The sequence below is a fragment of the Dreissena polymorpha genome, chromosome 4 (genome assembly GCF_020536995.1).
Source record: "Dreissena polymorpha isolate Duluth1 chromosome 4, UMN_Dpol_1.0, whole genome shotgun sequence".
In the NCBI taxonomy this organism is placed as follows: domain Eukaryota; kingdom Metazoa; phylum Mollusca; class Bivalvia; order Myida; family Dreissenidae; genus Dreissena; species Dreissena polymorpha.
Genome location: NC_068358.1, coordinates 127915464 through 127943014, shown reverse-complemented (window position 1 = coordinate 127943014; position 27551 = coordinate 127915464). Strand labels below are relative to the sequence as shown.

The 27551-nt window shown below is 34.6% G+C and overlaps 1 protein-coding gene across 3 annotated transcripts in view; it reads left to right on the top strand.

The window, feature by feature from the left end:
* LOC127876360 (myocyte-specific enhancer factor 2C-like) overlaps nt 1-27551 on the top strand; it is a 147828-nt gene that overhangs the window by 26227 nt on the left and 94050 nt on the right. Inside the window, exons 2-3 of one of the 3 annotated variants that reach the window (XM_052421532.1) lie at nt 956-1030; nt 25291-25369. The gene's annotated coding sequence lies outside the window, so the exon portion shown is untranslated. Of the gene's footprint in view, nt 1-955; nt 1031-6906; nt 7034-25290; nt 25370-27551 lie in introns of those variants that run through there. The other 2 variants (XM_052421533.1, XM_052421534.1) reach the window with 2 other exon arrangements.

The window sequence follows — 27551 nt, the reverse complement described above, 5'->3', positions numbered from 1 at the left end:
ACTTTTAAATAAAAAATAAACAATATATATAATAAACTACATAATTGTAAAAGTGAATAGAAAAAAAAACCAGCTCTGCTTTAAAAAACTAGGCGGGTCGAAATGGACCATGCAGGCACAACACAAAAATAACAATATTTGTATTTCATTTTATGATTTTTTGATGCTGCATATCCAACAAACATCTGATCAATTTATTGTGGCATTTAGGTACTAATAAATGTCACAGTGGTGTAGTGAATGTGGTGTCACGATTTCTTCCATATATAAATAAAATGACCAACATAAGCTGTAGCATGTTGCCTTTGATTCAAGTAAGACACATATTTTTGTTTTGAATGCATTGAAAGTGCCTTTTATGATTGAGGCACTTTTAGCCTGAAATGGATTTTAGCTAAAAAGAGGCTTCCTCTAAACAATTAATACCATGAAAGTGGAAAATGCCATCCCTGATTAGCCTGTGCAGGCTGGACAGGCTAATCTAGGACAACATTTTAGACACATGCATTTAGCCCCATTTTCTCAGAGCCAGGCTCAATTCCATTACAAACAATTTATGTAAAGTCATAATTGCAAGTGTCCATTATTGACCAAGGGGCAGCTGACAGGTCAAGTGGTCATACTGTACTGTAATCGCAGCATTTGAACCGCCTGAGATGACCCGCGCATTAATGTCTCTTGTAATGACAGCGTTGGGGCGGGGAACGGACAGTTATATCTTTGATGATATCTTAAGGAGGCTTTCAATCATTTGTCAAAGCAATCAAATGGCAAATGCTTTCATTATGAATGCTGATTTACAGGCTGATAACAAAGAGACTTTCGCTTATAATTTGACATCTTAGTGGTTTCTTTAATTGGAATATTGAAGCCATAAACAGTTGACTTATGATTTTAATTGTTAAATATTTACCATGCAGTGATTCAAAGTGAATGTTTTTGTTGTTCATTTCAGGTTTTTAAGTATTTGGCCAAGACACCCCATGTTGAAAAAGCTGTGAAGGTTCTTTATCACAAACCATAATATCAGGTAAGAAAAATGCTATTAACTTGAAACAGTTTACCTTGCTGCATGTGGTGGTCAAGAGAGTTAATAAAATCAATGCTGTCTCTCGTCTCCCTGATGACCCTGATTAAAGGTCAGCTGACCATGAAAGAAAATCTCATAACATTTCCATTTTTGGGACTCGACCCTTTGATCTTTCATTTAAGGCATTCTCCTTCATTTCTATTATTAATTTCCAATCAAAGATTGTTTGATATTTCTGCAACTGTCACAGAGTCACCTGCAGACGAATTTGGAGGGAAATCTGTGATGTAAGAGATCAAAGGCTTGGTCCCAGAGCCTTAATGTGAGCTGCACCTTTAGAACAATAACCCATGATTGACTGCTTAATGATTTCTGCATATTTGTCTCAAAATTCCCTCAAATAGAATCAGAAAGAGGAAACCCATCTGTTACTCTTAGACTGGTACCTGTTTGATTGTCAAACTTGAACTGTTGAACAAACAGCAGGGCCCGTGTGACTTGCATGGGCACCTGCAGGATTTCTTGGAGGGAAGAACTTTGTGAATTCCTAGTCATATTTGGAAACCTGTTGCTCAGAAGAAGTTCATTTTGATAATTTATTCTGAGGTGTTGGGTTGCTTTTGGATTTCTTTATATGGATTCGGTAAAGTATATTTTTAATTTATTGATAATTATATTTGGATAACATCAATGTAGTTGTTTCGCAAATAGACTTAACTTGGGCCTGTATTCACCAACCCATTTTTAGACTTAAGAATAAAGAATAGATTTAGAACCCAAAACAAAAAATGTCATGTGTGTGAATGTATACAGGCTTCCACTGGTGATAATTTTCTTAAGGCCAAAATTTTTTATTAAAATGATTTTTTGGATTTTTTTTCTAAAAGTGTTGGGTAGGAGGACGGAAAAAAAGATAGGTGACCAAATATGCACTCATTTTAAAAATGTTATGGTAAGAAGTTCTTTTTACTAAGCAACCACAGTGATTTTTTTCAAACATGTTGATGTGCAAAATGATCATAATCAGACTGTAGGTCTTGATGTGCAGTTGTTAAATTAGTTTGAATTTTAAAAATATCTTAACTAGTTCAAAAGTTATGCAATTTTTTTGCTTGTCTATAAAAAACTTTTTGGTAATTTTTTGCTGAGCATTTTGGTCATAGTACCTGTGCGTCTTTTCAGGGGTTTCACTGGCCCAAAAAAAGATGTCGCCACTTTATCGCGGTGTCAAAACCGCCCGTAATTCAAACTTAATCAATAAGGACAATCATTTAAGGAACCTTAATACATTAATGAATAATGGCATTTACTATATTTTTATTACTCTTAGAAGTATGTTAAGACATAAATAACAATAAGTACCTTCATAAGTCTTAATATTAAAAGCTTTATTTTTATATAAATAGCATTTGTTCCACTTGATAAACCAGATAACCAACAAAATATAATAACGTTAACAATAATGTAACGGTATGCTGCATAAATGTTTCAGAATTTTTTATTAAAACCTAGAATCACACAAATGTATATCGTCTGAAAGGAAAAATAAATCAAACATCAGAAAATAAAGCATCTCAATTCAAATTGTTAAACAGTTTATACATTTGGTCATTTGGACATGATATACATCAACTTCTGTTTATTATCAAATTTCACAAATTCTAAAACAAACCCTTTTGTTAAAAGGTTTTCTGTTAGTTGTGGTGGTTGATTTCCAGGTTCAATAAAATGAATATTTTTTTCACATCTATTTCTTGACAGAAAGGCCCAAAATGGATAATGGCCATCATCCATTTTTGTTGTCTGAAATAACACAAAACATATTTGTACAAACTATATACAATAAATCAACACATAAATGTCACTATCTTTATATATGTCCGAATTTTAACATATCCAAAATATAGTACATTGAGTGAAGGACCTACTTTTGATTGAAAAAAAAGTTGGTATCTTAATTAAAATATATCGTTCCCAGAACAATTTAATAATGGAACTGTTAAACACAAATGCTCACAAATGCCTGTTGAAACAAGTTTACATGTGTTTTTGTCATGGTATTGATTAAGGAAAAAGCGTCCCTAATAATCGCAGAGACGTAGATAAAAAAGTTACCTACGTCTCTGATAATCGTTATAATTATTGATCTTCGTGACAGTTTATCCCAGGATAACATAATTGATAGTTCAATGTCACAAAGGAGCTGTTAATCCGATAATAACCCCCATAAACTTGACTATTTTATTTGGACATGCATGGTTTTAAAAACTGTTGATTTTGCGATTTTTGACATTTTGGTACAAACCAGTTCGGAGCAAAACAGAAGTTTCGTACCCATTGAAAATAACGAAAAAACACATTATATGCACAAATTTGTCACTACAACTACATTAAACAACACACTAAATTTTATTCTCTAAAATATGACCGTATTTGTGCGTAAAATATGGAATGTTTAAAGTTGATAGGCGTTAATGGGTTTCGCATTGCGAGCACCTGTTACATTAAAATCGTTCTTTTCTTATTGCTTTCATAATAATTTTTAGTCATTTTAATACTATCAATTTTAAAAAATTGTAAAGAAATAATACAATATTAACTTACAAATCGATTCCATTCACGATTTCATTTGACGGTTGCATAATTATTGGGAAATTAGCAGACTTTGCTGATGAAAGCGTTGTAGCGTTCTTCAACTTCTTGCACAAACAATGATGGCGTAGCTGTTGGTAAATTCCAGCACATGTACACCATGAAGGAGGTTCATGTAATAATGTGGGTAATTAAAACTGGGTTTATTTTGATGATTTATAACTCATTTGAACTTTTTCTAAAACCGGACAAGCGTTTCGTGTTTAAAAGCCACCTTTTGGCATCCGAAAAAAAAAGATTAATATATTTTTTTTTCTTCATCAAAAATTTGAGTTGGCAGGTCCGAAAATCATTTTATTAAAAAATTCTGGCCTAACTATTCTACACGAATAATGAAATAGATAGAGGCGGATATTGCCAAGTTTGACACAAAATTATGAAATTCTGGCATATTATATTTTGATAATTATTTTTATTTTTAGACAGTAGTCTAATAACTGTCTTGTGAACATGAGCCCAGTTTAACCCTGTTCTACTCAGAGAAAAAGTGAAAATGGCTATGTGCAAACAGCATAAAACCAGAACAGCCTGCAAGTAACTTGCAGTCTGTTCAGGTTCTATGCTGTTTGCTGCTCATCAGTATTAAAGATATGGAAATTAAGCCTTTAAAACTTGAATTTAGTAAGAAAGGAAGGGACTACAAATGCGTCAAAATATGTATCTAAGTGGTAAAGAGTTAAAATAAAAACTCCTTATTTAGTGTCTTAAGTTTATCTTGCATCTTATAGGGCACATCATGTTAAGTAGTTTAGTTGTATATCATGTGCTTATTTACTCTCAGTAAATAAAAGTGGGTCTACCATATTTTAGACTGTTAACATTATGGGAGAGTAAACATTTTGCCATAGAAGCTATTTTTGTCTATTATTAAACATGTTTTAGCCTTGGTACATTTTTATTGATTTATAAATCAGGTATTTATTGCTTCCTATCTAGGATGGCGCCACTTTTGTATCGTGTTTAAGCCCAGTCCATATATTTTCAAAAATTAAAATTTGCATCAACTCTTTATAATAGACATCTTGAACTGACCAAAATACAAATAATTTGTGAAATCTATCACATAATATTATGACGATGTGTCAGGTGCAGCCACCATGTTGCTAGCTTCAATATTGAAGTCAGAGTGAACACTTAAAATTTGTGCATATTCCTTACATGTATAAAGTGAAAGTACATGTTTGTGTTTATAATTGTAACATAACTACAGTTATCATTATTATTTTGGTAAGTTATCCTGCATTTGTTTCCCTTTGATGCTTTTACAATTTATTGAAAGTGCTAACACATATATGTAAACATATTTACATGTATAATGATTTTCATTTCTGCAAGCATACAATTTCAGGAAATTAGATCTTCAAACCAGTAAATTGACAAATTTAATGTATCATAAAGCCGACAATGCCTTTTCCGCTACATAGCCAAGACACTAACAATCATGGCTTCATTGTAAGGAGACACAAATTTAATTATACATAAGAATCTGGTCTCATTTATAGACTATTGATATGCAGAACAAGCGCAATGGACGCCAGAAGTGTCAGTGCTGTATAGGAAGTCTTAGGAAGTGGACTATATGGCCATAGAAAAACCTTGTTCACACTCTAGAGGCCACATTTATTGTCCGATCTTCATGAAACTTGGTCAGAAAATGTGTCTCAATGCTCTCTTGGACGAGAATAAAAATGGTTGGCTGAAAAATATGGCCACAAGGGGGCCGGGCATTCGTCCCTATATGGCTATAGTAAAAACTTGTTAACACTCTTTAAGTCACATTCATTGTTCAATCTTTATGAAACTTGGTCAGAACATTTGTTCTAATGATATCTTGGGCTGCAAAGAAAAGGTCAGTTCCTTTGTATCACAGATGAGTGACTTTGGGCCTTTCATTGTTATAATGCTTCTCAAGAAACTTTAGCCACAGGTTTTCCTGATTTTTTTATTGCCTTATATCATGTTTAATGTACTGTTGTTTGTACTAGAAATGTACAGATGATAGCTGGAACAAATCGATGTATCTTCTTCATTGCCAGTCTCTTGAGGTATTGTTCAATGGGAACAACCTTGGCATATGTATGGATGGAGGGTGGGCTGCATGGCTTTATGCTCATATAAGTTGTACTGTTTCCATGAAATCTGCACCAAACATTCTGGAAAAGTTTGTTGAATGTAATGGAGGCCAAGTTTGGTAAACAATTAACCTGCAAATAAATACCTGGCACTTCAGCTTTTTTGTGCTTTATATTTTTAAAAACTTGCAGAAGTTTCCATTCCTGCTCTCTGATTTGCACAGTTTTCATTAAATCTTTACCAAATGTTCTAGAAATTGTTAACTACTAATTCATTAACAATCAATTAAACCAATTCAGTAACCATGTATCTTGATTTAAGAAATTGAACAAAAGATTTGAAAAAACTTGTTGTAAAATGCACATTTGCATGGCTAGATTTTGGCTGGATATTCCAGGACCTCTATTCTCCTGACTCAACATTTCAATTATGATTACACAACACCAATATATGATGCTAAAGTTGACTCTTGCGCGATATGTTTATGCATTCAATATTTAAGTGAAATAGTCCTTTTTTTCTGTTAAATTTTTCACATGCTAAAAAGTGTTGCACAGGCTGATTGTGCACAGATTCAGGCAGTTTTCTGTCACAAATTGTTAAAAACAGACTTGTGTGCCACTTCCATCTGGGCACCTTACTGTGACTATCGTGTATGTATTTGCCTGAAACATTGTCCCTATTACGTGTCTCCACAACATATTGACACACCGTAGTCATGGTAATTCCTCCAATAATGTCAAGATTTATGTACCAAGTAGATCATACCAGATGCAGTATTGAAAGTTTCTTCAGTTCCCCCACACACACTCTTACCTCAATTAAAATCTGTTAACTAATTCGCTCAAAAGCCTGCTTAAGATGTTAACCTCATGTTAACTTAAATTGTTTTGAAGGGGAGCCCACAGTTTTATTTCTCTTAACAATTCAGAATTCTCCATGCTCATTGCTAGCTAGTTGCCATTTCTCTTGCATTCTCTGACAGCAGAAACACTTTCACATTTCACAGTCTATAAACCGATGTGATTGCACAAGTGTGATCTGAATGGGAGAATGAAATTCCTTTTATATGGAGAGCAGTGTATATTTGGAAAATTGTGGTGATGTAAAAAATAGTTCTCCGAGATAATAGTGAATATTTTGGTCAATTTATTTTGAGCAAGTGTTCAGTATTTAGCATCAGATTTTAGACAAATATAGAAGTTTATAGTCTGTATCAGTGAGCCAGTGAGGGAGTTTTATCAGTGTGAAGTAGTGACAAAAATGGAACTTGTGAAGGTAACATAAAGAGAACACTCAATGGGGTTTTAAGAGCATAGAAGCCCCTTCTCCTTGCCGTAGTGGTCTCTTAATATTTGAAAATTGTATTTCCTTATTTCATTTAGGAAGTAACTAGAAAAAAAGACTATTATCTGAGCCAATTTTTTAATTTTGCTTTTAATACTTTGAGTGATTTATTTATTTACATGCAAATTTGTTACCGTTATACTAAGATAAAACTTGTATTTTTTATTTAAATGCCAAATAATGTTTTACATTCTAAACAGAGAAGGAGTAATAATAATGAATAAAAATAATATTAATTATTATTATTGTATTTTTATGTATTATTATTATCATACCATTACATTATATTATTTATATAAATGATTCTTAATAAGATATCATCCATATAAAATTCATGTTTTGCTGATAACATAACATATTAAGTAATAATCAAGTAAAATAAGTAAATAATATCTAATAATCTAGTATAATAAGTAAATAATAAATGTTAAATTACTGATTGTTAGTAAGATAACATTTATTTGCAAGATACTGACCTGATAAAGCTAAAGTATTGCCCACTTTAAAGCAATTAGTTATTTAATTGATTTTGAAAAGCTCAACCATGTTTAAAATGCCAATTAGAAGTGATGTTAACAGCATGAAATTTGGTGATAACCCGAGACCTGGGCAAGTAATCTATTTACTGCAAGTACTGTTATTACTCTAAGTTTTTGGACACTTAATTTTTTATAGCTCACCTGAGCACAACGTGCTCATGGTGAGCTTTTGTGATTGCCTTTTGTCCGTCGTCCGTTGTGCGTTGTCCGTTGTGCGACGTCAACATTTGCCTTGTTCACTCTCTAGAGGCCACATTTATTGTCCAATCTTCATGAAATTTGGTCAGAAGATTGGTTTCAATGATATCTTAGATGAGTTCGAAAATGGTTACGTTTGCTGGAAAAACATGGCTGCCAAGGGGCGGGGCATTTTTCCTTATATGGCTATATATGGCTATAGTAAAATCTTGTTAACACTCTAGAGGCCACATTTATTGTCTGATCTTCATGAAACTTGGTCAGAAGATTCATCCCAATAAAATCTTGGACGAGTTCGAAAATGATGCTGGTTGGTTGAAAAACATGACCGCCAGGGGGCGGGCATTTTTTCCTTATATGGCTATAGTAAAACCTTATTAACACTCTAAAGGCCACATTTATTTTCCGATCTTCATGAAACTTGGTCAGAAGATTTGTCCCACTGATATCTTTGATGAGTTCAAAAATGGTAACCTTTGCTTGAAAAACATGGCTTCCAAGGGGCAGGGCATTTTTCATTATATGGCTATAGTAAAATCTTGTTAACACTCTAGAGGCCACATTTATTGTCTAATCTAAGTGAAACTTGGTCAGAAGATTCATCCCAATAATATCTTGGACGAGTTCGAAAATGATGCCGGTTAGTTTAAAAACATGGCCGCCAGGGGGCGGGGCATTTTTCCTTATATGGCTAAAGTAAAACCTTGTTAACACTCTAGAGGCCACATTTATTGTCCAATCTTGATGAAATATGGTCAGAAGATTTGTCTTAATAATATCTTGGATGAGTTCAAAAATGGTTACGTTTGCTTGAATAACATGGCCGTCAAGGGGCGGGGCATTTTTCCTTATATGGCTATATAAGGCTATAATAAAATCTTGTTAACACTCTAAAGGCCACATTTATAGTCCGATCTACATAAAACTCAGTCAGAAGATTCATCCCAATAATATCTTGGACGAGTTAAAAAATGATGCGGGTTGGTTGAAAAACATGGCCACCACAGGAGCGAGGCTATTTTCCTTATATGGCTTTAGTAAAACCTTAATATTGTTAACACTCTAGAGGTCACATTTATTTTCCGATCATCATGAAACTTGGTCAGAAGATTTGTCCTAATGATATCTTGGTTGAGTTCGAAAATGGTTTTGGTTGCTTTAAAAACATGGCCACCAGGGGCGGGGTACTTTTCCTTATAATTTTATGGCTATAGTAACATTTTGTTAACACTCTAGAGGCCACATTTACTGTCAGATCTTCATGAAACTTGGTCAGAAGATTCATCCCGATAATATCTTGGATGAGTTCAAAAATGATGCCGGTTAGTTGAAAAAAATGGCTGCCAGGGGGCGGGGCATTTTTCCTTATATGGCTATAGTAAAACCTTGTTAACACTCTAGAGGCCACATTTATTTTCCAATCTTCGTGAAACTTGGTCAGAAGATTTGTCCCAATAATATCTTGTTATCTCAGGTGAGCGATTTTGGGCCTTTCAGGCCCTCTTGTTTTAACAATTTTATTTATTGAAAATTTGCTCGTCATAGAGACAAAATACATCAATTTTCTGTTAAAAACTTCGCCAGTCCTCAACTTGTAAAGGTCATCACATTTCCAAATGGGGTATTATTATATGTTTCTCATCATGTCAGGATGAATATATTTTCGCTGAATCGCACTTATTTGCCCGATTTTCAAAATACTGCGAAATATGTTTAAAATTAACATATAAAACCGACTCAGATTCTGTAGAATTATCCACGAAATTTCAAAACATCCTGTCCTTAAAGCCACCTCGGAAGTAGCATTGGCTCATTTATCAATACATCGCAAAAAAGAGGTGGCGCCCGTTAACGACTGTAAAAAAGGTATTGAAATCTGTTTTCTGGACTGGTTGTTCTGTAGGATGGTTTCTAGGTTTTAGTATACTGTTAAGATAAATCAATTAATGCTAAAGTGCAAGTCAGAGGCTATTATATAGCTGCTCTGCAACAAAACCAGTATAAGTGCAATCTGTAATTGGGCCTCTGATCTGGGAAAACTGAGCTTAATCATGTATGTAATACGTTGCTCAAGATTAGCCTGTGCAGTCCTCACAGGCTACTCAGAGACGTCACTTTCCTTTTTTATGGATTTTTTCTTTAAAGGAAGTCTCTCCTTAAGAAAAATGCAGTCTACAGGCTAATCTGGTATGACATTTTATGCTCAAGCATTTAGCCCTGTTTTCTCAGAATGCAGCTTCATAACACGGGTAAAGTACATCTCGATTTCTTATTTTTTGAAAGGAGCACATTCTTGTTGTTATCATACCACCGCATGGTTTCTGCCTGATATAATGTTGCCTGATATATTTTTTATATCATGGTCAACAGGAAGTTCTTATATAAGTCATGTGTGGAGGATGGTCATATTACTCGGAATCAACTATAAAGAAACCATTTTTAGTAAAATCCAATCAGATTCAACAAAACAAACAATTTGATACCGAGATGCAATATATTTTAAACACTAAATGCAACACAAATAGCAAACAACATTTTTTACATTTTATTAAGCGCACGTGTTCATGAAGTCATAATGAACACATCAAACGACCAAAGACATATTCTTTCCCGCTGAAACTGCAGCTTTTTAGCAATTTTTTTTTCATTATTTGTTTAAAATCGGGGACTTAGAGGTATGATAAACAGAAAAACAAGTTGCTGTCTGATCTTTTTGTAATATATCAGGCTCGTCATGAACAAAATAAGGGCTTGGCAAGCCTCGCTGTTATATTATTCTAAGCCTTGCCTGCTATATTACAAAAAGATCAGGTAGTAACCACAGGTGGAAGTAACGTACCCTGGATAGTATATGGACCCAGGAGCCCAATATATTCAAATAAATATATAAAATTTATGTTTAATGAGAGAAAATTTGACAATGAGCCATGAAAAAAAAATCCACACCCTCTGATATTGGAATCATAACAAGGTCATTAACTTGAATTTATCATAGACCTGTCTTTGCGGGCCGCAAAAATGTAAAAAATAGCTTTAATCAAAAGCATCCCTTGGTCCTCTTATGGGCAATTGGACAACCTTTCAAAAAAGTTTACTTCAAAGAAATCCGTCCAGCCGTTTACTCACAGTCGGCCGATAACCAAGCAATATTTCGAGCCCGTTTGTCAACCCGAATAAATCTTCGACAGACTTTCAAACAATATTTTTTAGTTTTTTCCCATTAATCGACAGCTCGCGTCCTATTCCTTTAAAACAACGAGGCATGTCACATAATGCATGCATATGCAACCATTTACCCCTAAAAACTAATTCCAAAAGTTTATATTTTCTTTGCAACAACTGATTTAACTCTAAATTTTATTTACTTGAAAACGAAAGTAGCCATTGCTCTTGAACCCGGCTTAATTAGCAGTGAATAACATTGACAGAACCGGGCACAAACATATCCAATCAAAAACAACAACGACGCTTTGACAAATGTAAATAAAGGGAAAATATTAATCATTCTGATTGTATTGGAATTAGATTTTAGGGGCAAGTGGTTGCATATGCATGCATTATGTGACATGCCTCGTTGTTTTAAAGGAATAGGACGCAAGCTATCGATTAATGGGAAAAAAACTAAAAAATATTGTTTAAAAGTCAGTCAAAGATTTATTCGGGTTGACAAACGGGCTCGAAATATTGCTTGGTTATCGGCCGACTGTGAGTAAACGGCTGGACGGATTTCTTTGAAGTAAACTTTTTTTGAAAGGTTGTCCAATTGCCCATAAGAGGACCAAGGAATGCTTTTGATTTATAGCTATTTTGACATTTTTGCGGCCCGCAAAGACAGGTCTATGATAAATTCAAGTTAATGACCTTGTTATGATTCCAATATCAGAGGGTGTGGATTTTTTTCCATGGCTCTTTGTCAATTTTTATCTCATTAAACATGATTTTATATATTTATATTAATATATTGGGCTCCTGGGCCCATATACTATCCAGGGTACGTTACTTCCACCTGTGGTAGTAACCTGTTATTCTCTGTTTATCATAGTAATTTAGAACTAATACGCATGATAGTACATGTTTACTGTAAACCATTCAATAACTTATTACAATCCAATAATAAAATACATAAATCTTAACATATTTTTAGTTCATTAATACATGTTTTTTTGTCATGGAATGTTTCAATTATAAACTCATTGTTTCCAAGTTTATGGGATGTTTAAATCATATTTAAATTATTAATTATTTTGTTGATTTAATTCTGTTGTTGGCGTTGATAATTTAGTGTCCCACTTTAAATATATGAGCCTTGCTCTGAAAAACGGAACTTGATGCATGTGTGTGAAGTGTTGTCCCTGATCAGCCTGTGCTTACTGCACAGGCTTATATGGGACAACATTTCTATATACATGCATTAAACCCCATTTTCCCAGAGTCAGGCTCATATATACTGGTATCATGTTTGTAAGCAAGGTAGTTCAAGCTTGAAATGTATGGATGCCTATGGTGCACTTACATTGAAGTGTTAATTCATGGGTGAATAACAAACAGGGCTGTGTCAGATTATTAACAATAACCGAGAAATAAATACGGAATATGACGCTAGTCCATTGTTCCAAGAGTTTGTATCACTGAAGTGGCTTGTGTGATGACGTATCACACGAGAGGCTCCCCCTCGAGTGTGATGGCGAAATAGCACAAGCCACGAGAGTGATACAAACTCTTGGAACAATGGACTAGGGTAATATTCCTTTTATTATATACAACAACTAACGAAAACAGTTAACAATTGTATTTTTTACTTTAACAAAACTGACAAAACAATGGCTAAAACGGTACGCCATAGTTTATTTAAGACGCGTATGAATACATTTTATGTAAATTAACGTGTAAACATTCGAACTGGGAAAACACAGGTTTCCAACACGCATACCTTAATGCCATCGTTGATTCAATGTTTATAACAATTAAGTTAACTTTAAATTTTAATCCGATGTTTATAACAAAAAACGTTGAAACTATATGCACTTCCACTTCAATCTTTCATGTCTTTATCAAAACTTAGTTTAAACCACACTATTGTATTTTATTTTATGCTTTCCGGTGGTTTATAGAGAAATATCAGTGAAATAAAACTGGTATTCCACTGTTTTAAACTGAAAAATAACAGTGAAAAATAACGATATTTTGTACTGTTTAACTGAGAAATGAAATCATTTTTTCAACGAAATGACGTCATAAATACAGCGATATTATCTAGTTAAACTCTTTACCAATGTAAATAAATGGTGATAAAAGCATAAAATAAAAAGATTATTTGTTGGATACGATGGAATATCGATTTTATAGAGAAATATCAGTGAAATAAAACTGGTATTTCACTGTTTTAAACTGAAAAATAACAGTGAAAAATAACGATATTTTTCACTGTTTAACTGAGAAATGACATCATTTTTTTGACGAAATGACGTCATAAATACAGCGATATTATCTAGTTAAACTCTTTACCAATGTAAATAAACGGTAATAAAAGCATAAAATAAAAAGATTATTTGTTGGATACGATGGAATATCGATTTTATTTCACTCGTGATCATAAAAATACATATCTTCACTCGTGGCTGCGCCACTCTTGAAAATATTATTTTATATGATCACTTGTGAAATAAAATTGATATTCCATCGAATCCAACAAATATGCTCTATGTATTCTATCGAAATATACATTTATGCATGGTAAACACACACTCCAAATACGTTTTGAATTCGTTCTATGTTTTTAACAAATAGTTTACTGTTAAAAAACACAAAGTCTGACATGTCCTTAAATTCCAGAGTTTAGATAAAACCATTGTGTTTCGTCACAAGAATGACGTCACACGATGTACTACGTAATATATTTCGTAATATAAAATGTTATATTTTCGGTGTGCGTTATGTGAATTCATTAAATGGGTTGAAGTAGTCCGGCTAGTATGGTTATACGGAATTGGAAACAGTGAGTAGCGTAATACGGGATTTTTTATTTCAACGATTGATACAACCTGTATTTTGTCAAAAGCATTAAACAGGTATATAATAAGAGACATTATTTTAACCCTTTCCCACTTGAAACCAAAGTGAAAATGGCTATGTGCAAACAGCATAAAACAAGAACAGCCTGTGAGTTAATCGCAGTCTGTTCAGGTTTAATGCTGTTTCCTGCTCATCAGTATCTAAGGATTGAAGATGAAGCCTTAAAAACTTGAATCTAGTAAGAAAGGTCTTAAATTAAATATAACTTTCTATGGGACTACAAATGAGTGAAAATACGTATCTAAATGGTTAAGGGTCAATGTGCCGAGATGTCCAATTACAGTTTTATACTTATGCCTCAATGTACACAAAGGGGGAAATAAGTCCTGTTTGTGATGTTCTCAGTCACATTGTTATCATTGGGTTCATACATGGCTGACCTTGTGCCAGTACCTGTCAGAATAAATTATTTACATGTCACATATGATAGATAGACTGTGGTTAAGCAGCTTTTTGTTATCCTGTATTATATATAAAAACATATGTGAAAGCGTGTATCATGATTATGTAGGGAAAGAGTCCATGACTTTTCCACTTTATTTTGAATGCCTTTGCTATATTATTATGTTGACATTATGGTAACAAAAATGAAATATTGGTGGAAATGATATGTTGTCAGGTCTTAATTTTCTGTGTATGATAAGTTACATTTTTTAAATACATAAAAATGTTTAGTTATCAAAATCTGTCCAATCGTCTTCATTCCAGATTTCCTTGAACATACCTTTAGCATGTTTTATAATTTTTCAAATGCCCTTAAGCACTCAACAAAGTATAGAGATTATGCATAATTTCACTGGCTCATTCAGTGTTAACTGTACACAGTCAGGATTTTATCTCCTTATGTAGCCACTTTGACACTGTAATAACGATTCTGAATGTTGTTATGTTTTATATTCCATTACATTTTATGACAAACATAAATTATTTATCATCTAACCATTTAGAATAAAAACAAACACATTTGTTTAGGTGTCATGACAAGCAGGGTATTTTATTTCTTGAAACACACGCACGGAGTGGGTGTTTGTATCTGACAGGGCTTTCTACACATAAATGCAAGAAACAAATCTTCTGACGATCGTATGTGTTCAATGAGCAACAGATATCGACCCCAATGGCACCGCTCAGTTGAAAAGTCTCGAGACGTCAGTAAACGTTGCGACATCCTTCTCATATATTTAAGAACTGAAACGATACTAAATCCATTCTGTAGAACACGTCGTTATACGTATCATTAAACATGCTCATGCATTACATGTGAATAATTGAATATTATTAATACCCATCATACGTCAAGCCTAAACTCAAAATCATACAATTGCACAATTTAACTACACAATTCAAAATCACAAGCCCAAACAAGGACGCCACGGCCCTAACAACCGCCCGTCCGCCGCCGATGCCCAAAGCGCACCGAGGACGCCCCCTATGCCCATCCACAACGCCTATTTGCGAAAAGTACATAAAGTGAAGCATTAGTTTTGATAAAACAGCTGCGATAATTACAAGATTTATTCATTACCATCAATTAAGAGAAGTGCGCATGAGTTCACGTACACCCCAAACAATAATCGGTGGTAACGAACGATTCAGGTGTAACCGCGAGCGGGATACGCAACCCTACTGCTCATTTTTCATTTTTCTTTTAATGGCAGGGGGACGTATGAGGACCCATGGCTCAAGACCGGTGTCTAGGTGCCTTCATCACCTCCTGAAACCTCTAATTTTAGAGAAATCTACAAATAATCAGCTGTTACTATATCGTAAACGTTAAGTATTCTTTTTAGAAAACTATGTAAATCCCATGGTAAAATGTCCGGAACCAATGCCCCTTTCTATCTCAAGTCAGTCATCCGTCTGCTCTCATAAAACTCACTGAAACACATAAAACATAATATTAACATCAACACACAAACAGAGCATAAATAAATAAAACGATTTAAATCAAGTCTTCGCTCTACCCTGCTTGCCTGTCGAATGACTAAACCTACAAATCTGTGCACGAGGAAATCTTGATTTCCGCACCATTGGACATATATCACCTTCAAAAACCTGTATAACCAGTTTATTCATTCACACAACGATAATAAATACATTTATATCCCCATTACCATTGGTAATGGGGGCTATGTAGGAGTCACTTTCTCGGTCGGTCCCAAAATTTAATCCGATCTTCACCAAACTTGGTCACACGTTGTATCTTGATGATGTATAGGTCAAGTTTGAATATTGGTCATGCCGAATCAAAAACTAGGTCACGGGGTCACTTAGTGTGTTTTAAAGTTTGTCTGGACCATAACTATGTCATTTATCATTAGATTTTAAAATAACTTGGTACATTTGATCACCATCATGGGGAGGTGTGTTGTGTGTAAAAAGTACATCAATATCTTCAAGGTCAAGGTCAAACTTGGAGTTCAAGGGTCAAATGCTTGTCCGGGCCATAACTTTATCATTTATTGTGAGATTTTACAATCATTTGGCAAATTTGTTCACCATCATTGGCCGGTGTGTCGCACGTAAGAATTACGTCCTTATCTCCAATGTCAAGGTCACACTTTGAGTTCAAAGGTCCAAAATGGCCGTAAATGAGCTTGTCCGGGCCATAAATATGTCATTCATTGTGAGATTTTAAAATTACTTGGTACATTTGTTCACAATCATTGGACAATGTGTCATTCAAAAGAATTACGTCAATATCTCCAAGGTCAAGGTCACACTTGGAGTTCAAAAGTGAAAAATGGCCATAAATGAGATTGTAAGGCCATAACTATGTCATTCATTGTGAGATTTAAAATGACTCTGTACATCAATTTTGTTCACAGTCATTAGACGGAGTGTCATGCGAAAGAATTCAAGAGTTCAAAGGTCAAAATGGCCATAAATAATAATGGCATAATAATTCTTAAAAATCACCATTAATTATATTCTCTTGTTTTGTGAAGACAGCATGCAAAATAGTCTGTTTCAATGCGGCACGTGGGGGTATACGTCACGTCTGTGACAAAGTTCTAGTTTGTGCTGGCTGTTTTAAACTTTGGCATATCTTCAAAACTAATTGCTCAATATGTTCACAAAGTGTACAAGAACAATACCTTCAGAGCCCTGGTCTACGAAAAAACAAAAAAACCCAATGCAATTCACACTAAGATAACAATGGCTAATGATAGAAAAATACATGTGAAAATGTGTTGCAAAGAAGTGCCATGCTCCTCCATGAAAGATCAAGGTCACAATTAAGGTCATAGTACACACCATTTTCCCAATAATATCATGGTCAAGCTTCCAACTGGATCACATGAGATTCAAAACTAGGTCATTAAAAAGTTCAAAGAATTAAAGCTTTTTAATACTCGAGTGTCGTGCATTTATTTCCCAATCTCAAGAAAAAGCTTGTGAAATTCTATGGAGCCTCATTAATTTTTTTAATATTCATTAAACTTGGTCAGAACACTTCTCCTGATTATATTTTTTGCAGAAACTGGGTCACGTGGGTTCATAAACTAGAGAACTAGTTCAATGTAAAGAAAAAGTATATTGTGAAACCTCAGGTCAACTCAACATGCTCAGAACTGATAAATTCCTTTTGGTTGTAGTTGAGCCCCTCAGCTCTTTGGTACTCTTGTTTGAAGTTTATGCTAACTGGGGCTTTACGGAATATAGTTATGATTTATTTTTGTAAAAAATGTATGCAATTTATTATATCATGTCAAAACTACATATCTGTCAATTTCACTTTCTTGTTTATAATTTAAAAGATAAACATGCAGGAAATATTCTTATTTACTTTAATCTGAAAACATGATATCAACAAATTTAATAGTTTTTAAAGTTTTCTTTCATGAGATTTAAGATGCACTAGTTTTTATTTGTGAGCGTTAGCTCACAAATATAATAAGCTCACAAATAATGCAGAGGCAATTTTGCAAATCAGTATGCCTTAGCTACAGTAAGGAACCTTATCCTGTGACTTCCTGTGTGGAAAAATCCATTAAATTTAAGCAGACGAGAATGCTAAAAGCGTCTGCTCTAACCACAGCATCTGCTGTTCTCAATGGTGCGCTACATACATAGTGTGTATTACAGCTTGTAAGACAACGTTGGCCAGTCTAGTGTTTATCATTGAAATCTGTACATATTGGCTGCTTTCAGGGAAAACGGGGCTTAATGCATGTCAAATAAGATTAGCATGTTCACACTGGTCAGCTGTATCAATGATTTGTGTTTTAAGACACACTCTTTATAAATTTGAATGGGTTGTGGTCATTTAAAACTTGCGATATAAAAGCTATAACATAATTTTGAAAACTGAGTTGCGTCTAAGATTATACAACAGCGAACAAATTCAGTGCCTTCAGCGCTTTGATTTTTATCCTGTTTTATATCTGTATATTTGATCTATTTTTTATAACACCACAACTTTATTTGCAAACTCTTACAATAAACATGACACTAAAAGATTTGCAAATAAAAGCTTTCATATTTTATATTTATTTAATACTATAGACAAGGAAATACATTTATCTTATTCAATAAGACTTATTTTACTTGAGGCACATTTGGATGAAGAAAATACTTAAGTTATCAAATTTCCATAATGTTGAATAAATCACTAAAAAGTATTAAACAAATTGACAATATTATTATAAGTTATGTATTTAAATTATATGAATGTTTACGTGATAATTATATCTTGTTTGTAAAAAGATATGTATATATGAGTTAATTAACAACTGGTTTAATATGCTTGAACATGTATACTGATATTAAAGATCGTGAATTCAATAAGTTTTCCGAGGATATCAATTTTTGCAATATATGCTTTAAAAAGTCTTCTAATTAATATGTGTATACACTCATCCCCATTGTTGTTGCTTTTACCATGAGTGAATAATTTTCCCCTGTCAGTCCAACACAGAGATGGGAATAACCTCCTGTTGTTATAATGGAGGTTAAATTTCAGTTTTACATAGATGTAGGGACTGACATAAGTTATTTAGTTATAAATAATCGTAGTAATTTCTTATAGAAATATTAATGATTTTCCTGGGACTCCCTTCAAGATTTGGTGAAGTAACTAAAGGTTTTCAAGTTGTCGATGCCTAGGCTAAAAAAACAGAATGTGGCATCTCATCAGGATCCAAACTGTTTGCTATTCTGATAGTATTCTTTGAAAAAAAATAGAAGAAAATGCTAATTTTAGAAATTCAGCAGAAGACATTTTAGCAGACGACAAATTTCCCAGCATGCAAAGGGTTAAATTGTATGTATATAAATTGTGTTCCCAGTTTATCCTGTTCAATCCAAACTGGCTAATTAAGAATGACACTTTCTGTGTAAACTAGATTTTTGCTTGAAGACTTCCTTTAAAAGAAAACGTACAAATCTGAGACGACACATTTTTCAAAATGCAGTAAGCCCCATTTTACCAGAGCAAGACCCATTAATATGTAGGGATATTGAACTCCCACGTTCCTTAAATAACTTGTCAACCTCCACATCAATTACACCTCCTTCTTCTAAAAACATAAAATGATTTTTTTTATGTTATGAAGTCATGCAGCTATTACTTTATAATGTTATATTGTCATTGTTTATAACTAAACTGTCGTCTTAAGTGGAGTTAAAATTAAATGTCAATTTTAAGTAACCTGTTTCCATGGAATTGAACAGATCAAACAGAAATCACTCCTTAGAAAATTTTTATCCAAGTTTATCAATATTTAAATTGATGGCCATCATGTGAAGTGGACATTTATCTATATGGCTTGAGTGTTTTCGGAAGCCCTGATGATTTAACAGGATGTGAGCTTTTGGATAATAGATGATATGATGTCAACATTTGATAAACATGGTGTAACAGAAGTGGATGTGTTATAAGAGAAGCAAGCAATGATTACATTGTCCTAATGACGACATGCTGGGCATTAAGTGTGTGTGGAGATGATTGCAAAGGATTCTAATACTGCGCCTTTCTCTGGGAAAACAGGGCTTAATGCAGGGCTTAACGAAAACTGTCATTCCAGATTAGCTTGTGCACAGGCTAGTTAAAGGAAGATACTCTCTGCTGAAATGATTTTTTTTTTTCGAAAGAAAGTCTATTCTGAACAAAAATTCAGTCTAGGCTGAAACACGGGCTTGTCTGATACGACTCGTTAAGCACAAGTCATGTATTAAGCCCTGTTTTCACAGAGCAAGGCTAACTGTAATTTGTTTCATGTTGTTGCTTTTTTGTCTCAAGAACTAAACAAATGCATCAATGGTGCTCTATTTGTACACAAAGCTTACTTAGTATGAATTAATTATAAATATCTAATTCCGATTTTTTAAATGATAAGTAATAGGTTTAAAATGTTTCTTATCTTTTTGATTATTTATAATACGTCATCACACTTTGAAGAATTAGCTCTCCTGTTTTGTATTTCGAAGTTTATTTACAGTTCATCAACCTCTTCGTAGAGTGCATCTATCGAATGAACTTTATATTGGCACACATGTAAAATAACATAAAATCACGTGTCAGATCTTAGACCCATCTTAACCTTAGAGGTCAAAGTCACACTCAGAGGTCAAAGGTCAAATTTGAAAATTCCTGTCTCAGCCTACTTCAAAGGTCAGGGTTTTATTTAGAGGTCAAAGGTCCCATTTCTTGCGATTGCAATGAATTTAAAAATAATTTGACAAAAAATGTAACAATTATTAGATAACATTATCCTTTACCTTAAAGGTCAAGGTTCTATGTAAAGGGTTGAAGGTACATTGCTTGTTGATTGCAAACATGCCAGCTCTTTTAGATCAATTTAGATAAATATTAAAATAGGCTGATCCTCATAGATGTAGGCTGTTTGGCTTATTCGAATTAAACAAAATTAAATCTACAAGCAACTTTAATTAATTAATTGTTTTTTAAATTTAATACATAAATAAGGTACCGTATTTTACCATGTATAGCGCGCTCCCATGTATAACGTGCATGCGATTTTTTAAAGCCAAAATGGAGAAAAAAAAATCATGACCAAAAACCTGAAAATCGGCCCGAAAATGGTAAGTTTTTCGGGCGCTTAATATTTTGTTTTAAAGTAGGGAGCGTTTATACAATCAGGAGCATGGGTTGCATAGCACTATATTTTCGACAATTTTTAAGATTATTCTCTCTCGAACTTCGTACAAGTCCTTATTGCCGCGCACTGCGCGTGTTTTTTCAAGACTCCTGCGCGTTAAATTTGACCACTATTACCTATTCCTAACATTTGAACAGTGTAACATTTTTATTACCTGCCGCTCACAACATTGTATTCTGCAGACCTGCAACATCGCAATGTCCAATTTTACGCAAATCGTCCGTGGATCCCATTTTATTTTTCATCGACTTAAAATATTTTCCCATTAAGGGATGCTCCCCATTAAATCCAGTTTGACCCGGTGTAACAGGCCATTTTTTCCCCCCTGGCCACTTTTTCCCCGGGGAAAAAGTGGCCTAGGCCAATTCTTCCCCCCCTAGTCCAATTCTTCCCCCCCTGATTTTTCATTTAATATATCTTTCCGTCTACACCTTTCGTCCAGTTTTTCCCCCCTGGCCAGTTTTTCCCCCCTTACATGTAAAAGTAGTTTTAATATCAGAGTTTGATTGAGAGTTGCTAAAACTGCCTCCACACCCTTATCTTTTATTTTACTTATCTTTTACATTTATATTTCACTTTTCTTCCAGTTGTTCTCCCCTGGCCAGTTTTTCCCCCCTACCATGTACAAGTAGTTTTAACAACAGAATTTGATCGAGAGTTGCTAAAACTGCCTCCACCCCCTTATCTTTTATCTTACTTATCTTTTACATTTATTCTTCACTTTTCAGACAGTTTTTCCCCCCATGGCAAGTTTTTCCCCCTTAACATATAAAAGTAGTTTTAACAACAGAATTTGATTGAGAGTTGCTTAAACTGCCTCAACCCCCTTATCTTTTATTTTACTTCTATTTTACATTTTTTCTTCACCTTTCTGCAAATTCCCCCCCCCCCCCCTGAAAATTGGTAAGAATGTTCATCTCAATGAAATCTAGGTTAAGTTAGGGAAAGTGGGTCATGTGTGTTCCAAAACTAGGTCACCAGACCAAATCACAGAAACGGTTAGTTAACACTCCAGAGGTCACTTTTCATACCAATCTTCATGAAAATTGGTCAGAACCTTCATCTCAATGAAATATAGGTTGAGTTTGAATGTAGGTGATAGGTAGTCAAAAACTAGGTCATTAGGTCAAATTATAGAAAACTTTCGTTAACTCTCTAGATGTCATATTTTCTTCCTGATCTTCATGAAAATGGATCACAATGTCCATCTCTATCAAATCATTACCTGAGTTTGGAAGTTGGTCATGTGCAGGCAAAAGCTAGGTTACAACTAAGTCAAATCATACAAAATGTTTGTTTGCAATCTAGAAGGAGTTTCAGGTGAGCGATACAGGACCCTCTTGTTCATTCACTTTTAGGCCATTTTTCCCCCTTGGCCAGTTTTTCCCCCCTACCATTTGGTTTCGTTCCAAAGACCACTTTTACACTTAATTTTATCTTTTGACAATTACTTTGGGGGGCGAGGGGGGAATTGGCCGAGGGGAGAAAAATGGCCAAGAGTCATGTTGCTATTAATTCTTTAAGTAGGGGGAGGAGGAAATTGGCGAAGGGAAGAAAACAAAAATTAAGAGTCATGTTGCTAATAATTCTTAGGAAGGGAGGGGGGAAAGATTGGCCGAGGGGCGAAAAAAGTGCCAAGAGTCATGTTGCAATTAATTCTTTAAGTAGGGGGAAAATTTGGCCAAGGGGGGGGAAAGATTGGCCTGGGCCATTTTTTCCCTGGGGGAAAAAACGGCCTAGGCCAATCTTTCCCCGGGGAAAAAATGGCCTAGGCCAATTTTTCCCCGGGGAAAAACTGGCCGGGGGAAAAAATGGACCGCTACACCTGTATTATGCGCCTCCACTGCGTCTAGTTGATTAGTATTTATAATGAGAAAACAATACACCCGAATGCTCAATTCCATACAGTTGGCGTTATCGGCGTAAAGCCATTAGACAAAATTAATATAATGTGTTTGTCTCTATTGAAAGAAAATAAAACGCGTCTATATCTCTATTGTTGGTTTGTAACCTACGTAGTATACTCGCACGGTAGCATATTAATGCAGAGATCGGAAAATCATTGATAAATGTATTCGTCGTTTTAATGCTTAGGGCTGAGTAATTTCGGCAAATCAGAACTCAACTTATGTAAAACACTTGCTCAATTAACAGTTTAACTCAACTTCCGTTCTCTGCAAAAGGTTTGAAGGCGGAGCTTTGCACGTGCTATTATTTAATTGGACGATTGCCATTGAGGAACAAACACACGATTGGTTCGGCATGTTGATTGCTAGACAAAGGAAGCCAATTTTGCCTGCGAGAAACTTGTCGCTTTATTGCTTCAGACAGGAAGCGGCTTTCCTTTGATGACGTCAAACTGTCAATTCACATAGAGTGCAAATTTTCGGAATTGCTAATATTAAACTTTGGATTTAAATTATCAAAATAAAGCAAAAGCGAAGTTGAGAAATATGATTGAAATAATTAGCGTCAGTTCAAATAAGACGTTTTGCGTTGTAAATCAACCAGTTTTCATGACAACAAAAACTTAAACAAACAATACCGCGACGACGTGGGGATCGATATACCTCTATTTTTTTTAATGAACAATCAATGAAGAAGTGTGAAAACACCAACAAAGACATTTTTTTCATCTTTTAATTTTTGTCAAAACTGTTACTACCCCGTTCATTCCTACTGTTACCCGCTATTTGTTGTTTCGACAATGGCCCCTTCAGTCTATAACATTATAGGGTGTAGTTTTCTGAAAAAAAAAATGGCGGCTATTGTGAAGATTTACGATTACGAAATGGATTTTTTGCAATTTAGCAACCAGGAAAGCGTTGTGTCAATGTTTTATGCACACTGAATTTTTATTTTGAAATTTGAAGGTAAAAAACTGCGCGCTATGCATGGTAAAATACGGTAATACATAAATAAAAGATATCAAAATGATATATATTTTTATATGTTTTACTGGAAGAATTAATCCATATTCATGAAAAGTAAAAATATATTATAAACAGTTACAAAAAAACTATTGTTTCATGTATAAATAATAATAACATCCAGCTTTAAAATTTAAGAAAGATCAGGCATGTCGCTGTTGCTTGTTACAGGATAAGGCAATGAAGGTGGCAAAATGAGTCACCAGAATAAAAATCACTGGTGTACTTCCAGTCATCTTGTTTAAAGAAGGATAGAGATGTCGCAAGTGGCTTTGGAAATTCCTTTGCATTTACTACACTAAGTTTGATTTTTTTTAAACTGAGGTCTTTGTTATCCTTTTGCGGTTTCATGAGATTCCAAAACATTTATGCTGAAAACCATTGTTTTAGCTGTATTTGTGTGTATGATAGGAAATTAATAATTTTTTAATGTTGATCTATCTGCTAGTAGGTGGTTACTGTCTATTATAGCAGATTTTTTTTAGTTTTAGCCATATACTGAATACTTTTTATGCCCCTAAAGGGCACACAGTAGTTGCAACAGCCCATCTTCTTTTTGTATCAACTCTTACCAATCTTTTGGAGGATTTTGCTGAGACTTCATAAAATTCAGAGCATTTTTTTCCCTATGACCAGACGAAGTGTCATGACAAACTCCCATGCTTTTCTTTGAAATGCCAAGGTTACAATTCTTAAGGCCAAAGGTCATGGATTTTTAAAATCACCTCGTAACTTCTTCATGCCTTAATTGTATTTTCTGATTATTATTCCCAATGACCGATGCTTGATGAAAGGTGATGGTCATAATTGAAGATAAAAAAAGATCATGATTTTTTTGTTATGCACGGTTACTTTTTTTTAAGTTTTGGAGGCTGTAAATAGAACTATGGATTATTAATTTCTCTTCTGTATCATTAAATGCCTGTAAGAATTTTATTTTGATTAATTCCATGATAACCACATGATGTGCCATTTACATCTATTTTGTAACCATAAGAAAGGTCATGGTTGCAATTCAAATTCAAAAGTAGTTAATTTTTATTTCACTGTTTTAACTTTAAAAGATACATTATAATTGGTTAATGATTCCCTTTTTTATGTACTGCCCCCCTCCCCAACCTTAACAAGCATATTATTTGGGGACTTGCGTCACATCCTTGACATGTCTAATCTTTTGTCAACAAAGTTGCTAAAAACTCTTGAAAGGCAAATCTACTCCATGAAATTTGATGATCTGCAAACTATAAAATAAATAAAATTTTGGCCACAATTTCAGCTTCTTTTGCCTCAAATATACAAATCACATTTTCCATGTTCTGTTTCAGAAGACAGTGTTGCCCATGTGACCCAAACTGAATCTGTGGAGACCTTCCAATGACCAAATACTGCGTCATCAGTTATTAGGTATGCCACTATGGTCATCGTATATTGTGTGACCTATAAATTACCTTTGCTCAATTATCAAGCCGCTAAATTAATTATAGTTGTTTATTACCACTTGACCACATGATTGTCACGTCAGTATTGTTGTATCTGCATAATAGTGGTACATGATGATCATAAAAGCATATTGTTCCTTGCTTTTGGAAAACCGGGCTAAATGCATGTGTGTAAAGTGTCGCCTATATGAGCCTGTGAAGTGTGCACAGGCTAGTAGGGTACAACACTTTCTGCTTATATTGTATATGTTGTTTAAAAGAAGTCTCTTATCAGCAAAAATCCAGTTTAAGCGGAAAATTTCAACCCTGATACGTCTGTGCAGACTGCACAGCATAATCTGGGATGGCACTTTACACACATGAAATAAGCCCCATTTTCCCAGAATACCATTCATATAGTCTCTGTTAGTTTTAATAAAATATTATGAGGAATTTTGTGTTTCTGTTAGCAGAAGCTTATGAAATGGGTCATAAGAAACGTGTTCTAAAATAGTGGGATTTGTTACTTAAGTAACATTATAGCTATGAAACATGTGTGCCTAGTTTGGAAGCATCCAACAGGATATGTTTAATGGCATCTGTCCATTGATATTAATTACAATTTCTTCCGGTACAATATATTATAAGATTTGTTGGGAACAGCACTTGATTTTCAAATATGATAATAATGTTCAATACCAATAAATCTAGATTCCAGATAAGTGAAATGGGCAGTAAAATATTTTTATTAATTTGAGCTGCGCTAAAATATTTAATAAAAAAATGTCTCTGAATGCATTTTTGTCATAGTTAAAGATAAAGGCCAAGTCTCACTATGATGCCGGTGGAGCCCCGGTGCGTGATCTGGGATCTACCAGGATGAACCGGGGCTCTAGCAGGATTAACCAGGGCTCTACGGGGGACGACAGGGATGAACCAGGGACAACCGGGGCTCCACTGGGAAAGTATTAAAATGATTAATACCTGAGATGAACCAGGAAGAACGGGCAATGACTGGCGCTGCACCAGGAGCAACCGGGACGGCACCGGGAACAACTGTATGTATGCCCCGGTTGTTGCCAATGGTGCCCAGAAGGAGCCCTGGTGAATGCCGGGAGAGTCCCGGTATAGCTACGGTAATCAGTAAATCAGCGCTCTGCAGGGACGCAACCGGCATTCACTGGGGTTCTGCTGGGGCATTTCCAGCTACGACCGGGGTTAAACCGGTGCGTTGCCGTAGCCCCACCCGCATCTGATGCCGATATAGCGCGGGTGAGTGGTGGCGGAGTTACAGTATACTGGGGCTCTGCTGGGACAATGCCGGCTTTCACCAGGGCTCCATTTGGGCATTACCTGCAACAACCAGGGCTCTGCCGGGGCTTCACTGGGATAAACCGTAGCTAGTCCAGGGTTGACCGGGACTCTGCCGGGCTGTTGACAGGCTTCAAACAGGGCAGCACCGGGAAATAGTGTGACCGCGTTAAAAAATTAATACCAATCATCCCTGTTCTGGCCGGTCGACCGGCGTTAGCATACAGGGATGGACCGGGGCTCTACCGGCAATAGTGAGACTTGGGCTTAACCAATATGTGATCACAATTTGTTGATAATATTGTACAACAGTAACTGTATTTAAAAAGTGCAAGGTATCTTTTATTTACATTCTGCAACATTGTAACAAAATCATTTTAGTTTTAAGGTAAGTTTTTTATGTAGAGATACACCATTCCAATTCTCGTTATGCATGAAATGCTATTCATTATCTGTTTGATAAAAACAACAACAAAACAAAGAGTTTTAGCTTCACAGGTTTATTGACAATCTGTGAGTAATTTTATAACCTTCTTTAAAACCAAGATCAATGCAACACAGCTGTTAGTGGTATTATTTGTTTAAACAAAACCTGTCAAAAAATGACCAGATCTCCAAATTCTGAATATCTTAAAATCATATTGCCATTTTAATCAATTCATGTTGTCAAGTTAAAGACTTTCAACATCATTAAATAACTCGTGTGATCAATGAAGATTTTTAAATTGTTAAAACTGAATTCTTATAGTAGATGCAGACTTTTAACGTCATGAGGTAAATGAAGACTTCATTGATTTATAATCAATTCATATAGTCAATGAATACAATAACATTATTCAAATTAATTCTTATTGTAA